This window comes from Ambystoma mexicanum, chromosome 4q (genome assembly GCF_040938575.1).
Source record: "Ambystoma mexicanum isolate Mex_15411 chromosome 4q, UKY_AmexF1_1, whole genome shotgun sequence".
Lineage (NCBI taxonomy): Eukaryota > Metazoa > Chordata > Amphibia > Caudata > Ambystomatidae > Ambystoma > Ambystoma mexicanum.
Window position 1 is genome coordinate 233,495,879 of NC_090928.1, and position 16,307 is coordinate 233,512,185.

The 16,307-nt window shown below is 48.2% G+C and overlaps 1 protein-coding gene and 1 long non-coding RNA gene across 2 annotated transcripts in view; one reads left to right on the forward strand and one right to left on the reverse strand.

The window, feature by feature from the left end:
* Positions 1-10,503, reverse strand: part of TRAF3IP2 (TRAF3 interacting protein 2) — a 436,145-nt gene extending 425,642 nt beyond the window's left edge. The window contains exon 1 of the mRNA XM_069607776.1: positions 10,446-10,503. The gene's annotated coding sequence lies outside the window, so the exon portion shown is untranslated. The remainder of the gene's footprint in view (positions 1-10,445) is intronic.
* A 133-nt stretch (positions 10,504-10,636) lies between these two features.
* The window catches only part of LOC138467622 (uncharacterized), a 78,923-nt gene continuing 73,252 nt past the window's right edge, over positions 10,637-16,307 (forward strand). The window contains exon 1 of the long non-coding RNA XR_011268122.1: positions 10,637-10,733. This is a non-coding gene — a long non-coding RNA (uncharacterized lncRNA). The remainder of the gene's footprint in view (positions 10,734-16,307) is intronic.

Below are 16,307 nucleotides of genomic sequence, written 5' to 3' on the forward strand. Positions count from 1 at the left end.
CGAACGCTTTTTGGGGGATCCCAAGGCGTTTCAGACTTTTGTGAACCAATGTCGCCTTCACTTTCTTTGTCGTCCCTTGGCGTTTCCAGACGCTACCACTAAGGCGGCCTTTGTTCTCTCCCATCTAGGTGGCACTGCCGCAGCATGGGCTAATCCTTTGCTGGAAGCTAATGATCCGGCTCTATATGACTTTGATAGGTTAATCCAAGCCATGAATAGCGTTTTAGATATGCGATACAAAGCACAAACTTCGGATCTGGAGTTCTTGGCTATTAGTCAAGGCAAGACAGATCTCTTGACTTACCTGGCTCGTTTCAACCAATTAGCGGCTGAGACCACGTGGCCAGAACAGAAGAAAGCAGCTGTTTTCTATAAAGGTTTGTCGGATGACCTAAAAGACGCCCTGTCAGTGGTACCCGCCCTTCCGCCTGGTTTTCCCGAATTGCTCGACCTAGTCCTGCAAGTCGATGCTCGGCTTCGGCAACGGCGTGGCGAACGTCGGTACCCCGATATTTGCACCTCTTCTCGACCAGATGGAACTACTTCTGTTTCCCATGGCGAGGCCGAACCCATGCAAATCGGGGCCATCAGAGGTCCGTTATCCAAAACTGAACGAGAAAGATGGGCGGTGAATAACCTGTGTTTCTATTGTGGCCAGTCAGGTCATTATATTCGTTTGTGTAATAAAAGACCTGCCAAGTTGGCGGGAAACGCCAAGACTCGTCCTTAAACCGGGCCTTCTGGACGAGTCGAATGAACCCGGGCTTGGATAACTATTTTCCGTCTTCACGTTTACCTTGCTATGCGCTTGAAGGCTCCTGGCATTAAAACCTTTTCCAATCCTGTAATGATAGACTCAGGGGCTAGTGGGAATTGCATGGATCTCAAGTTGGCCGAACATTACGGACTACCCGTATTTCCCAAAACGCGACCTGAGGACATTCATGCAGTAGATGGTTCCTGCTTGGTATCTGGACAAGTAACAGAGCAAACTGCTTCACTACAAATGTCCACCGCACAAGGTCATTCGGAATCCATTACCTTTGACCTTATTACGGCCCCTCAGTTCGGCATAATTCTGGGTCTTTCTTGGCTACAAACTCACAATCCTGTAATTGATTGGGTTGAACAAACAGTGCGGTTCTCTTCCTCTTTTTGAATACAGAAATGGCTTGGATCCCATAATGTAGCAGCATTTTCTCCTTGCCTAGCGATGGTGACTAGCGTCCCTTCCGTCAGCGCCATGTCATCTAATCCAGTCCCTGCACTTCCATTGGAATACCGGGTGTTCTCGGATGTGTTTGATAAAGGACTATCAGAAAAACTGCCCCCACACAGATGTTATGACTGCCCCATTGACCTGATACCGGGGGCAGTAATTCCACATGGTCGTATTTACTCGCTCACTCAGAAGGAAGAGGAGCATCTACGGGATTATGTGGACAATGCTGTGCGCTTAGGACACATACGTCCGTCCCGTTCACCGGCGGCCTCCCCAATCTTTTTCATGCCGAAGAAGGAAGGGGTCTTACGCCCCTGTATGGATTATCGGGCCCTCAACAAAGTCACGATTAAAAACCAATATCCACTGCCGCTCATCACGGAACTCCTCGATAAAATGACCTCCTCTAATATCTTCACCAAGTTGGACTTGCGGGGAGCATACAACTTGGTGAGGATACGAAAGGGGGATGAATGGAAAACGGCATTTAAGACGAAATTTGGGCTCTATGAATATTGTGTAATGCCCTTTGGGCTTTGCAATGCCCCAGCGACATTCCAACATTTTGTAAACGATATCTTTAGAGACTTGCTGGATTGCTACGTCATAATATATTTGGACGACATCCTGATATATTCAGAATCCTTGTCGCAACATGTACAACATGTGCGCTCTGTCCTACTTCGTCTAAGGGAGCATTCCCTCTTTGCAAAACTAGAGAAATGTGTGTTCCATGCGTCCTCTGTGGAGTTCCTGGGGTTTCAAATTTCCCAAAAGGGAGTACTCATGTGCTCAAGGTCCAGGAAGTATTGGATTGGCCTGTCCCGACCTCAGTAAAAGCTCTCCAATCCTTCTTGGGCTTTTCTAATTTCTATAGGCGTTTCATCGCCTCCTTTTCTGAGATAGTAGCCCCACTAACCCGGTTGACCAGTCCGAACGTCCCTTTCCTTTGGGATGACAAAGCGCAATCCTCATTCCAGACATTGAAAGAAGCTTTTACCAGCGCTCCGGTATTGCAGCACCCTGATCAATTTCTCCCGTTCATTGTGGAAGCTGATGCCTCCGCTGTTGCAGTAGGGGCCATCCTATCACAGATCTGCCCCGCTACTCAACGCTTGCATCCAGTGGCCTTCCATTCTCGGAAACTTACGTCGGCCGAACGTAATTATACGATCATGGAAAGAGAACTGCTGGCAATAAAGATGGCATTTAAGGAGTGGAGACACCATCTCTTAGGTGCCAGGCACACGATTACTGTGTATACGGACCATCGAAACCTCCAGGCCTTGTCCCATGCGAAATGTACCAATGCGAGGCAGATACGTTGGCATTTGTTTTTCACCATGTTTAATTTCATAGTGACGTATCGCCCTGGCCCATTACATGGAAAGGCAGACGCTTTATCCTGCATTGGTACAGATATGGATACTGTGAAGCAGACTACCCCCGTATTACCCTCGGGGGCTGTTGTATGTGTTTGTTCGGTCTCTCCATCCATCCTAGACGGATTAAGGAGGTGGGCTAGGGATCATGTTCCTGTTCTTGAGGAGATGGGCGCCGAACTTATCACCGGCCTTCCGTATATTAAGGGTCTACTGTACCTGCCTGACAACCAAACCAGACGGAAGGCTCTCAAATGGTCCCACGATCTCCCGCTAACAGCTCATCCGGGCCAGGCCAAAACCTATGATCTACTACACCGATGGTGCTGAAGAAGGACATCGAACAATACGTTTCTAAGTGTGCCATATGTACACAATGCAAGAGACAACCGGGTAAACCCGTAGGTCTTCTAATGAGCATGCCATTACCACCGCATCCGTGGCATACGGTTACCCTTGATTTTGTGGTGGAACTCCCTTGTGTCGAGGGAATGTCCACCATTCCGGTGGTAGTGGATGTCTTTACCAAGATGGCTCGGTTTATACCATGCTCAGGATTACCTACTGCTTCTACATTAGCCAGCTTGTTTTTTGACCATGTGATACGCTTTTTTGGATTGCCTACGATCCTGATTTCCGACCGAGGGTCTCAGTTTACCTCACGTTTCTGGCGTTCTCTCACTTCCTCCTTGGGTATTGATGCCCGCTTGTCTTCGGCCTACCATCCTCAGACAGACGGCCAGACCGAACGTACCAATGGCACCATGGAACAGTTTCTTCGCTGTCTGTGTCTACAGCATCAATCAAACTGGCTCTTGCTTCTAGGTGCAGCCGAATTTGCCTACAACAATTCCAGGCACTCGTCGATTGGCTGTACTCCGTTTTATGCCCTATATGGACTGCATCCTAGAATTCTGCCGCCTGTCTTGCCTTCCTTAAAACAATTCCCCGCAGCTGATGCTGTGAGGGATTCTCTGCTTGCCATCCGTAAATCGGTCTTAACGCATCTGCAAGCTGCGCAACGTCACACCAAAATGCAAGCCGACAGGCGGCGCTCGCCAGCTCCTTCGTATTCTTGTGGCGACCGTGTATGGCTCTCTACAAAGCACCTGGCCATTCGGGGCAAAAGGAAACTTTTGCCATGTTTTGTGGGACCTTATACCATCCTACGGTGACTCAACCCTGTCACTGTTTGTCTAAACATTCCATCTCATTGGCGGGTGCACCCTGTGTTTCATGTCTCCTTGCTTCGCCCTTTTGTTTCCGGCACACGGTTGCCTGCTGTCCCAGCCCCAGTCAATGTCAAAGGAGAGGATGAGTAAGAAGTACGTGCGATTTTGGACACTCGCCTCTGTCGAGGGGTTCGAACTTACCTGATTGACTGGCTGGGGTACGGTCCAGAGGACAGGTCCTGGGAACCGGCCTCTAATTTGAATGCATCCCGTTTGTTGCGTGCTTTTTGGTTGCAACGCTTACAGAAGCACAGAAGATGTCGTCCTTTGTGGGGGTAATGTCACATCCCGGGTAAATTGGAGACTACCATGGCGTTTGTCCGAGCGCTACCCGACACGCAGAACCCTTTGAGACTACAATTCCCACAACTCCCGCTATTTGTAGTCACGTGACACGCGCACTACGTTGTTGTGTTTCCTTCATTGTTAACCGTATTTAAATGCCGGCTATTTGGCGATCGGGTGCTCCTAAACTGTTGTTAGTTACGAGCTTCTGTTCCCAGACTCCTGTTTAATTCTGGACTACCCGGCGCTCGAATCAAGTTGTTGTCTCTGCCTTGCCCTTATCTGCCTCCCGACGCCTGCCTCCCTCGATTGTTCCCCTTGGATTATATGAACTCGGCTTACTCATTATTGACCTCCCATTTTTGAATCCTTAAGTTTTGGTGACCTGATACTCCGAACATTTCTGTAAGGGAACTAGCGTGAGGTTAACGCTCACTTCCCTGGTCATTTCATTTCTTTTTCTTGTCCGCTACTTTACTTTGAACACTCTTGGAACACTTTGCTGCCTTAACACAGGACTGCTTTGAACACTTTTTGGGACGCTCTGCTGCTTTAACTCTGGATTGCTTTGCACACTTTTTGGGACGCTCTGCTGATTTAACTCTGGATTGCTTTGAACACTGTTTGGGATGCTCTGCTGCTTTAACTCTGGATTGCTTTGAACACCTTTTGGACGCTTTGCTGCTTCAACCTTGGTGTTCCTAGGATACGGGCACACCTTCCCTTCACCATACATCCTCCTTGTCTCTGCATTTCGATACAGTAGGTTACTGGTATATTGTCTCTACGGAGCAGGTAAGAGTGGGTAATTGTGGGCGGTGTTGGCCGTTTGTTTTCTGGCACTACTTGGCTGCATTTCCTGAACAATTGTTTTGTTCTTTGTCCCTCTAGCTCTGACGACTCTGCTCCTGGCTTTTCACTCAAGCCCCCGGCCTGCCAGGTGTATTGATCCCTGTAGGCTGAGCTCTTGTGGGGGGGGGGGGGGGAAGAGTCTTTGGCACATCACCATAAAAGATTTCATATTCCCTGAGTGAAGGTAACTTCCCCAAAAGAGTGGGGAGGTATTATCTGCAACGACCAGAAAACCATCCCTGAGTTGTGACAACCACAGAGGAGTGAAAACCGGCGTCTGAGAACATTGTCCACCCTTCTGATACCTGAGGCCACCAGGGACACCAGATGAGATTCCTCCCAGGTGCCTATCAGCACTGCCAGAGTATTCAAGGAGCGTCCGGAACTGTTAATACAATATATCTTCAAGGATAATTAAACCAATAAACAGTTTGATAGGAATTGAATTCTCACCTGAGCAGACCTATATTCAATGGGAAGCCAATGCTGAAAACAAGAATTACCCCGACCAACGACCCACTCGCTACCCAGTAACGAAACCCGAGAGGAAGTGCGCACCAGTCAGGGAAACCCTCTGGGGAAGAAAACCCTGGTGGAAAGCGGAATCTGATGACTTGAGTGTGGCTTGCAGGATGTTGTCACCGATGCAATGAAAGTTCGAAGGCGGGAAGGCTTCTTCTGGAGAGGGTGACAATTGGAAGAGATGAATATGAGGAACTCAGAAAGGATTAAGAGAAGCAGGTACGTAATAGTAATACTTTCCCCTAACCTCTTAACCTGCCGAGTCTGGAATACCAGGAGAGAAGCCGAAGAGGCGAGAACCAGAGAGATCAACGGGGTGACCATTCTGCCAAAAAGAGGTAAAGATAAGTGAACTTGTTTAATCAGAAACCTAAAAAGCCCGGATAAACTCTGAGATGTAGCTCAGGGGGGAACTGGATATTACCCGAAAGACTGTAGCTCGGGAAACTAGAAACGGCGTCTCTACACGAGGCGCAGGTAGGAACTGGATGGATCGGGTGAACGGAGAATGCTGCGGGAAGGATCTGGAAAGTTGGAAGAATGACAGAGTTAGTATTAGTAAGGAGAGTGAAAGGTTTACCAAGGGATTGAAGGGCACAATCTAGTTGCGAACTCACAGAGCATCAGCTAGAACAGTAGTGACGTGAAGAGCTGGAAACCTTTATGTCATATGAGGGATCACGTGACCGGTACGCTGCACCTCTGGCGAACGTGAAAAGACTGGAACGGTGATCGCGGATCTGCTTGCACTGTGATCTGCCATCTTGAAGATACCGCTCAGAATAGAACCACAGAGCCGATTCCAGGACCAAAGAGACCACTGTTGCGTGTGTGTAACAGGAACCCCTTTTGCAGTTGACATATGCCAAGGCCGTCGTATTGTCCGATTGGATCAAAACCGTTGACCGTCCAGCAACTCCTTGTAGTACACCACAGTTTGGACAATGGCACAACTCTTGCCAATTGGATGATCGCCGGCTCTCCCCAGATCTCACAACCCTTGAGCTGAGAGGACCCCCAATGTAGACCCTTTCTGCTGGCGTCGGTAATAAGAGAGGCTACAGGAGGAAGGACTATGCACACCTCAGCCTGTAGACCTGAAACCCCCCGCCACCATAGCAGGGAGACTTGCAGTGCTGGGGACACTGAAAACAAAACTACGAAAGCCGAGACGTCGGGAGTCAGTGGGAGAGAGTATAAGACACCAGAGGACGTAACCGAAGACGGGCTCAAAGAACCGGAAAACACGCAAGACGTCACATACCCTGTAACTTCAGCAACAGGCGAGCAGAGACATACTGCCTTCCGAGAACCCAGTCCAGACCAGCCAGCAAGCGCCCCCCCTGCACAACATCCAGAGTATGCTCTCCCCAGACATCCAGACAAGAAGTGCAGGGTCTTGAGACCCATAAGTAGGTGACATATCCTAGAAGGCATAGGGACCAGGAACACCCGCAAGTAGAAAACTTGACCCTGAACAGGGAGAGGAACGGACAAGACGGTAACCCACAACAACCATTCGTAGAGAATGGATCCCATGGCCAACTACTTGGACCGTGAGCTGGGTACCAAAGTCCTAACCATGCAAACCTGGACAGGAGGAGACAGGAACGGTAACTGATACCCCCCTCCGGCAGGAGCCCATTACCCAGGAAGCCGAACCGCACCGATCCCATACACCTCCGAGAAGATAGAGACGAAGAGCCAGGGAAAACCGCCAGTCACTGCACTTGCACCAGAGGAAAATCACAGGACGTTGAAGCATGCCTGTGCCACAATATAACAGCATGCTTGTCAGCCCATAAAAAGATCCTACTTATCAAAGGGAAGATACGGGACAACCCAGAAGTCCAGCAGACCATGGCCCCCCCAGCCGACAGAGGAGCCACCAAGCTGGCGTCAAAAACGCAGAGTACTGTCACAAAGCGGGGCAAAGCAATCCATTCCAGATAGCAGACATCAAAGGCAACCCCCCCACCTGGGGTATGCCTAAACTAGAAAAACCCACTGAAGTGACATCCCCCTCCACCGGCACCAGGGGCCCTGAGAACCCCTCTAAGCACAGACATGTGCCATATCACTTCCCACAAGTCTGAGAGGAGGCGTGAAAGCAACACGTCGGCACCGGAGGACCTAGGCCCTAAAAGAAGAGACACTGGGAACCCTCTGAACGGCCATTACTTCCATGATTCATTTTCTATAATTCCATGCCGGACAAGGGAAAAGAAAATCATCTCCTTTGACCTTCCCTCGTGAAGTTCAGAGGAAGAGGACAGGACAAAGAGTCTGCGTCCATAGCTAGCACAGACCCAAACACACTACCAACTCGCCACATGACTGAGAGGTGGCTTGAGCCCTGTATCCAGTAGCTGGTAGCCCCAAGCTCTAAATCGTTCCAATGCGTCGGTCTAGGAAGGATGAAGGGCCGAGTCAGCACCGTAGAGACTCGAACCCGAAGTGTAGACTATGCCAGGCCGGGACCCTTCCCGCTGCTTGCAGACGTGCCCAAATCTGCGCCGTTTTCACAGGCTGCACGCAGAGAATGCAGCCAACATCCGGTGCATCCTGGGCTGCGTATGTCTGAGGAGCGGGTGGTATGTGACATGCCTGTGACAGAACCGAGCCCCTGCACTTTCAAAGACTCTCTGCCACTGTCACCCCACGACAAGAAGCAGAGACCTCACAAAAAAAGGGAAGACTTAGCCCATACTAGCAAGTGCTTGCCATTATTTCCAATAAAGATGTGTACACAAAGCACAAGGAAACGGCATGTTGAAGGAGTCAAGATGGCCATACCAGCAGGAGAGGGGGAAAAATATCAAGCACAGTCCTCCCCTCTCCTTACCTTTCCCCAGAGAATGCAGCTAACATCTGGTGCATCCTGATCTGTGTGTGTCTGAGGAGCGGGTGATATGTGACATGCCTGCAACAGAACAGAGCCCCCGCACTTTCAAAGACTCTCTGCCACTGTCACCCCACGACAAGAAGCAGAGAGGCCACACAACAAAAGGGAAGGCTAGCCCATGCTGCCAAGTGCATGCCATCATTTCCAATAAAGATGTGTACACAGAGCACGAGGAAAAGGCCTGTTGAATCAAGATGGCCAAAAACAGGAGGAGAGGGGAAAAACATCAAGCCCAGTCCTCCCCTCTCCTTACCTTCCCCCGGGCCATGCAGGACCCGGGACACAATGCTCACGCTGCGGTCCGGAGCCCAGCAAAGAACCGAGCGAGGCAATCCCGCTCAACTGTGACCCCAAGCCCCGCAGGTGGCCCAGGAGCAGCGCCGCACCTGAGAGAGCCGAGGGCCCCGCCACACAGCCCCCCACAGGGGGCCAGCAAGCGGTGCTCCCCAGTGTCCCGCACCGGGAAGAAAAGGTCCAACCTGCCGGAGGCAGGAAAAATTAAAACCGAGTGACATAGATGTGGGGGAGGAGTTATAGGAATTTAAAGAAATAGAAGAAGGTCCTGTGTCGGAGGCAGGGGCCTCATGAAGTAAGTACTGGGACGAGGAAGAGTGGACGTGGAGGTAATGTGTCTGCAATCGGTATCCCAGATCCGGCACTGTGTCTGTAATTATTTGCCCCAGGGCAGGTATTGTCAGATGTAGCTAATGAACAGGTACATACTGTATCGGAAGTCATTAGCTCCAGAGCAGGTATTGTGTATGCACTAATTCGCTCCAGCCAGGGGACACCATTAGCGCTAGAAAGGTAGTGTCTGCTGATATTCATCGGGGTGTTTCCGTGTCTGCAGCCATTAGACCTAGAACAGACACTGTGCCTGTAGTTATTATCCACAGAAGGGTCATTAGACCCAGCGAAAGTACCGGATCTGCAGCCATTATTATCCCTGCGGAATCATTACTTTCAGAGTAGGCACTGGAACTGGATACAGTACACGTCTGCAATTACAACGTCGCGGCTGCAGCCGCGACGGGAGATGCGCCTGCAATGAAGTCAGGCAAGCTGACAGAAGTGGCAGTAGCCACATCGACGCTGTGACTGGCTGCCACTTCGGCGAACCTGGGGATTCCTCGACATATTTCGAGGTTTATAAAAGATGGCTTTGAAAGTACACATTTCAAGCCATCTTTTATAAAGCTTTGCCAACGGACAATTGTGTCCGTTGTCAAAGCTTTATAAAAGATGGCTTGAATTGTGTACTTTCAAAGCCATCTTTTATAAACCCGAAATGTTTAAAAAAGATGGCCTGAAAACTAGGCGAACCGTAGGGTATGCACACAAATATATATAAATGTTATATATTTGTGTGCATACCTTACTATGGTTTGTATACTTTGCAAGCCATCTTTTATAAACGTAGAAATAAGTTACTTATTTCTATGTTTAGAAAAGATGGCTTGCATAGTAGACAAACCATAGTAAGCTACGCACACAAATATATAACATTTATATATATTTGTGTGTATACCCTACGATTTGGGTACTTTTTAGGTCACACCCCTCCCACAAGCCGGCCCCCCCCCCCCCCCCCTCGATTTCTTACCCCACTTAAAGCCCTGACTAGCCGGCGCAGGTGTAATATATATATATATATATATACACACACACACACACAATTACAACATACCAGGGTCTGTGCAGTAGCCGCACAGCAGTTACTGCGTCTGCGAGCATTCCAGAGCCTGAACTGTAGCGTAAATTAGCTTCGGAGCAGCTACTGTGTCTACATTACCAACAACAGGCTGTGTAATTTCAAAAACAGATGTTTAGAAAGCTACGTACTTACAATGTTTGCTTTTTCAACATGTTATAAGTACAATACAACGAATTACAGCTTCACCCTCTTACTTAAACGTGCATTTCCAGAGGCTGCAAAAGGGCTATTCTTACCAATATAACAACAAAGCGGTGATAAGGATCTAAGTTAACTTATGCTAAAAGAAACTCATAAAATTCACTACTTGAGAAGGATCGAATGCACTCACCAGATGCTGCCCGGAAACTGACAAGGGGCGTTTCTCAAAGGGGGGCATTATGTTGCTTTCATTATCAATTGGAAAAGACAATTAAAGTCCCTATGTGGCCCGATAGCATTGTGCCTTCGTTTAAAAGTTTGCCGACACTTTATTGAATGCCTTTATGGTATCATGACGTTTTGCTCGTATTCCTTAAATACTGTTAAGGCGCCTTGACGTTTCACCTCGACGCCGAACGTCTACATGTTTAGGAAGCGGATCACTGTGGACGAAGGTGGCCGTGACGTACCTTGGCAGGTATTTTTTTTATTGTGTACTATAAGGCGCTCCAGCGCCAGGTATATCTACGTGCCGGTGGGTTTGTTTTTCCTATTTTGATTACAGCAACAGCGAATCTTTGCTTGTCTTCTTGGCTGGTAAATATTGTCCCTATCCCCGGCCCCCAAACAGAAGGGATTCATGGCCATGCCGCGCACGCCGAGAACATTTCAGGGCAGATATTTTTACAAATCTGGCTGCCAGCAAGCAAGTCGGATTTATTGTTTGCCTAAGCGTGCTTGTGTTCCACCTCCAAATAGCCGTGGCTTTTTGCAGTATTCACGGGCTTGCAACACGGGCCTTGTGCAAAACTGTACAGTGTATACCAGACCTGCCTGCATTTGAAACTCTAAAACCCTGAGATTTATGCTGCGCCCACAGTCACAAAAGATTCTGTCCATTTGCACACGGCCCGCCTACCTGTCAAAAAGTCGGCTGTTGTAGCTGTCATTAGAAACACCTTTGCACTTTACAGTGGAACGCAATAAATGTGAATGTCCAAGGACATGCATAACCACCCAAATTGCACAGGACGAATGGCATTCGCCTTCCATAAAAACAATACACACACAAAACCAAGGGAGGATAGGATATTTTCTTCAAGTAATGTTTTTGAAAACCTTTAACATGTGTGCATGTTTTAAACTACAATAACCAATACAAACGTTTTCCCTGGAACTTGCAGTACCAAATTGGACATTTCACCTTACTTTATTTTTCATTGGGTTATATAGCGCAGCCTGATGGCTGTGGTTCATTCCCTGGGGTCGGCTAATTCATGAATTCAAAGGGGGCCGACCTTCAATGTTTCTAATTTTAGCTTTGGGGGTCGGGGGGCGAGTCCAGTCTCTGAAAAAAGTAGGTGGTCTCTGTCCACCTGCGTGTACTCTGAAACTTGAGCCCTGGCAAACTGGCCAAAAAGAATGCAAGCTGAAAAAATAGGAATACTGCTTTCAATCCGGTGTCATTAATAACACCGTATTGTAAGCAGTATTCTGCATTTTTTATTTATTTATTTTTGCTTCAGTTTTCATTCTTTTTGGCCAGTTGGCCTTATGTTTAAGTCGACCTTCAATTTAGGGTGACTAAAATATAAGGCCAACTGGCCAAAAATAATAAAAGCTTAAGCAAAATGAACACGGTAATACTGCATTCATGCCGTTTCCTGTCCAATCCTCCAGCTGCAAAAGACTGCTTCCGGTAGCTAATCGGATGGAGGATTGGACGGGAGCTGAAAACCCGGAGACTCCCGGGTCTTACCCGGAGAAATGACTAAAAACCCGTAGTATCCTGGGAAAACCAAACCCAGAGGTTAGGCAGGTATGGTGTAAACGCTATCATTTTTCACCCATATCTGTGCAACACGGCTTTCACGGTTTGTATCACTGCCGCATGTTTGCCTCTTTTTCTGCGCTGCTGCACCGGCTCACTGGCATGGATGCCTCTGGGGCTACTGAGCACTCCTGCGTGGTGGTGATGCATATGCTGCTTGGATGCCTCCGGGGCTGCTGAGCGATCCTGTGCCGGGGGTTATATTATAACGTGCCACCGCAGCGGGGGACGAGTGCAGTGGCAGCCTAGGGCTCTGGAAGAGCAGCGGCTGCAATGGTGGGGGGCGGGAGCGCTATGGCATGAAGTTCCCTTGGCATGATTTCTCTGACTTTATTTTCTTTACGAGGTTAGGCGTTCTGATGTGCCTAACTTTACTGCTTGGTGCTGCCAGGCAGTGTGTTGTCTTGTGTTCCCTGCATGAATGCTTGCTTTGGTATGTTTGTGGAATGTTGTGCGAGTGCCCCTGTTAGTTCCATGTTTGTCAGTTGGAGCGAAGCAGCCTGTGAGAGAGGAGGCCGTTGGATGCCTCCTGTGTACCTCTCTACTTACACTTACCTGATGTATATATGTTGTCACTGGAATTTGGTAAGAAGTTCACTTCCCTTACCTGCAGTATCAGACTTTAATTTTACCACGCTACACTGGTGACGAGATAGCTTGAGGGACGGGCCAGGAACCTGCAACTATCCAGACTGAGCAGTTCCTAGAAGCAAGAAAGGACGCCGTTGAGACCACAGGTAGACATCCACCAGCGCACCCCTGTCCGCATCCACCAAAGGTAAGCTGACCCTCTCCCTTAGCCCAAAAGCTGTTGCGAGACAGGAAGGGGGCAGCTGAGGGCGGGAGTTGACTACTAGTAACAGTTGGAGCAGCACTTTCCAGTGTGGCCACCTTGCAGTTTTGACCAGTGTGGGTGCAGTTCTGCAGAAGTTACTGGAAGTAGACGTGCGTTACAGGTTGTGAGACTCATGATGGTATGTTTTGGTTTGGATGCAGGTTTCAGCATGTATGTCGTGGCCTTTGTTATTTCTGATTGCCAACTGTTAGTGACCTCTTTAGAATCTCATCGGTTCTTACAGCAAACCTATATGTAATTTATGTCTTGTGTAACATTTTCCCTCCACAGGACCACCTATGTGTAAGGACTTTATTAGCTCAGGGGAATGGAATCTATTTGAGTAGGGTTTTGATTTTCGCTTGCCATGCCTCAAATGCGATTAATTAATGTATCTTGCATTAACGTTTTTACTTCCACACTGCCATAAGGTGGACTTGAAGATTAGGGTTTGGGCATTTACAGTTTGGGTTTCAATTACTGTGTCTAATGCATTGATCCTGGTTTCCTTTGGTAAAATGTATCTGGCGTGAGTGGAGCCCTAAGTTTTTAGGGATGTTATGCCACCCTTGCTATACATTTTAGGGTTTGGAACCTGACACATGTTTTTACAGGTGTTGTGGCATGAATGTTGGACACCACGCCTGAGGGGGTTTCATGCACATGCCTTTGGGGAGTTGGACGCCGGTACCTTTTAGGGGGTGGCCTTGTGCACTGCAGTGGGTGCCTGTGTTCTGTGCCTTTGGAACCTTGATCATTTGTTCTGTATTGGAATAGTAGAAGATGAAGGGAGTGCTGTGTTTCAGTGCACCTTAGCTGTTGGCAGCAGGATGAATGACGGTGATGTTTTGGTATGGTGTGGCATGGTGAGTTAGGGCTGGTTCCTTTTAGGCCTGCAGCCGACTTCAAGTGTTTTGTATGGTTGCTTGGCTTCATTGTAGGTTGCTCAAGGGATGAGGTAGGTGGGAGCGTGTCTCCATGTTTTTCGGAATGGAGTGAGTGGGATTTGGATTGAAGTTTTAAGGGGAGGTGTGCGAGAGTGGTGTTGGTTTTATATTTTGGTCACAACTACCCTGTGTATTTCCCTTGTGCTTCTTTCTGTACCTTATCTTGGTTTCTGTTACGGAGGGAGATGTGTTGGGTCTTGTGTTCCCTGCCTTGGTCCTGCATGAATGCTTTCTTGAGAGAATGCCTGATGAATGTATGCCTGTGGAATGTTGGAGTGCCCCTGTAAGGTCCATGAATATCAGTTGGAGTGAAGCAGTCTGTGAGAGTGGAGGATGGTGAATGTCTCCACCTTCCTACCTACCTATGGACTTACCTGATAGTCTATACCTTGTCACTGGAACTTAGTATAGAAGTTCACTTCCCTTAACTGCGTTACAGACTTTCATTTCACCCCGATACACAGTGCATTGAGCTGTACCAGCCACAGTCTTGTCTGTACCACAAGATGTCTTTCTTGATTTCTTCCCCTCCAGCCCCCCGTTGTCTGTCCCGTTTTAGGACAGAGTTCCTTCATATCCCTGTGTAGTCTCATGACTAGATGCCTGCATTTTCATTTATACTAATGTTAGTATACAGTGAAAATGCAGACTCCTATGTAGTCTTTCCAGCAAGATATCAATTGAGTATTTTGCCTTAAATCTAGCCGTACTGTAGATGGAGGTCTTCAATCTGTGGGGCATGCCTACGCCCCCCGCTTCCCCTTGCGAGTGTGAGCACATGCCTGGGGAGGTGCGTGATCCAGGATGGCGAGAAAAGAGAAAGTACTTATTTTGCCTCACTGAACTGTGCATGGTGAGCCACTGCCCCCCCTCCCCCATGCACATGCTTAGTCAGGGTGATGTGGTGGGCGGGTGCATGGTGAACGAAATAAATGCAACCTGGGCGTGTGCTTTGCTTGTCCATGCTGAGTTGCTTCCTGCTGGTGCTGCCAGGATCGGCAGCAGAACACTACAGAAACCTTCTAAATCTATCACTATCAACAGGGACTGTACCGAAGATCTTCAAATCAGCATACATCAAGCCACTCTTAAACACAAGTGGCGACGTCGATGACCTTTCCAACTACAGGCCGATCTCTAACATCCCCTACCCAGCGAAACCTCTAGAAACCTATTCATATAAACTAACCCAACAACACGTAGAAAAACACCACCTGCTGGACCAAGCTCAAATCGGTTTCAGACCAGCGAGAGGAACGTAAACAGCACTACTATCCAGCTGGGACGACCTCAAAACTAACGCAGACTTGAACACTACTTCAGCCCTTATTCTGCTCGACCTCTCTGCAGCCTTTGACACTGTTAGCGATGACACCCTGACCAAAAGACTAGAAAACATAGGCATAACAGACACAGCACTACGCTGGACCAAATCATTCCTAACAGACAGAACAGAAACCGTATGGATAAAACCTTTCAAATCCACTCCACTAGTAACGACTGTGGAGTACCACAAGGATCCTCACTATCTCCACTATATTTCAGCATCTACCAGACCCCAGTCATCAGAATCTTCAAAAAATACAACGTTACATGTTACAACTATGCAGATGACACTCAGATCATCTACAAAATCAAAGACACCGATGCCAACCATTCAACCCTTACCGACTGTCTAAAAGAAGAGATGGATGCCAACAACCTGAAAATCAACGGAGGAAAGACAGAAATCATGATCGTATCCAAAGACCAAGAGAACGAAACCACCATCCTATGGCCTACGGAAATGGGAAACGCACCAACACCATCGAAGGTAGTAAAAAATCTGGGAGTCCTAATGGACAACCTAACCCTAGAGCCACAGATAAATGCAACAGTGAAGAAATGCTTTTTCCTCCTCCGGACGGCAAGAAGAATTCTACCTTTTCTCTCCTTCGCGCACAAAACACTCACTATCGTCGCCCTAATCATGTCTAAAATAGACTATGCAAACAGCCTCTACCTCGGAATACCTACTGAAGAAACTGCAACGGATCCAAAATGCAGCAGCAAGACTACTCCTCACTAAAAACCCTACACTGGCTCCCAGTTAAACATCGCATCACCTTCAAAACAATGTGCGTAACGCACAGGGCAATCGGCGGACAAGGAGCAGAATTACTACAAAAGAAAATAAGTTTACAAACCAACGAGACCCCTCCGATCGAGCAACGAAATCCGCCTGTTATTCAAACCATACCTCAAGAAAAAACTTGGAGGCACCTCCTTCTACCACTTAGCTGCAAAAAGCTGGAACAACATCCCAAAGGAAATAAACACTGAAGATCACCTAAAATTCAGGAAATCACTAAAAACCTGGCTCTACAACACCACAGACTAAACTGGAAAAAGGAAACTGGTAAAAAGGATAACTAAACCGGAAAGACACGGACATCCCTG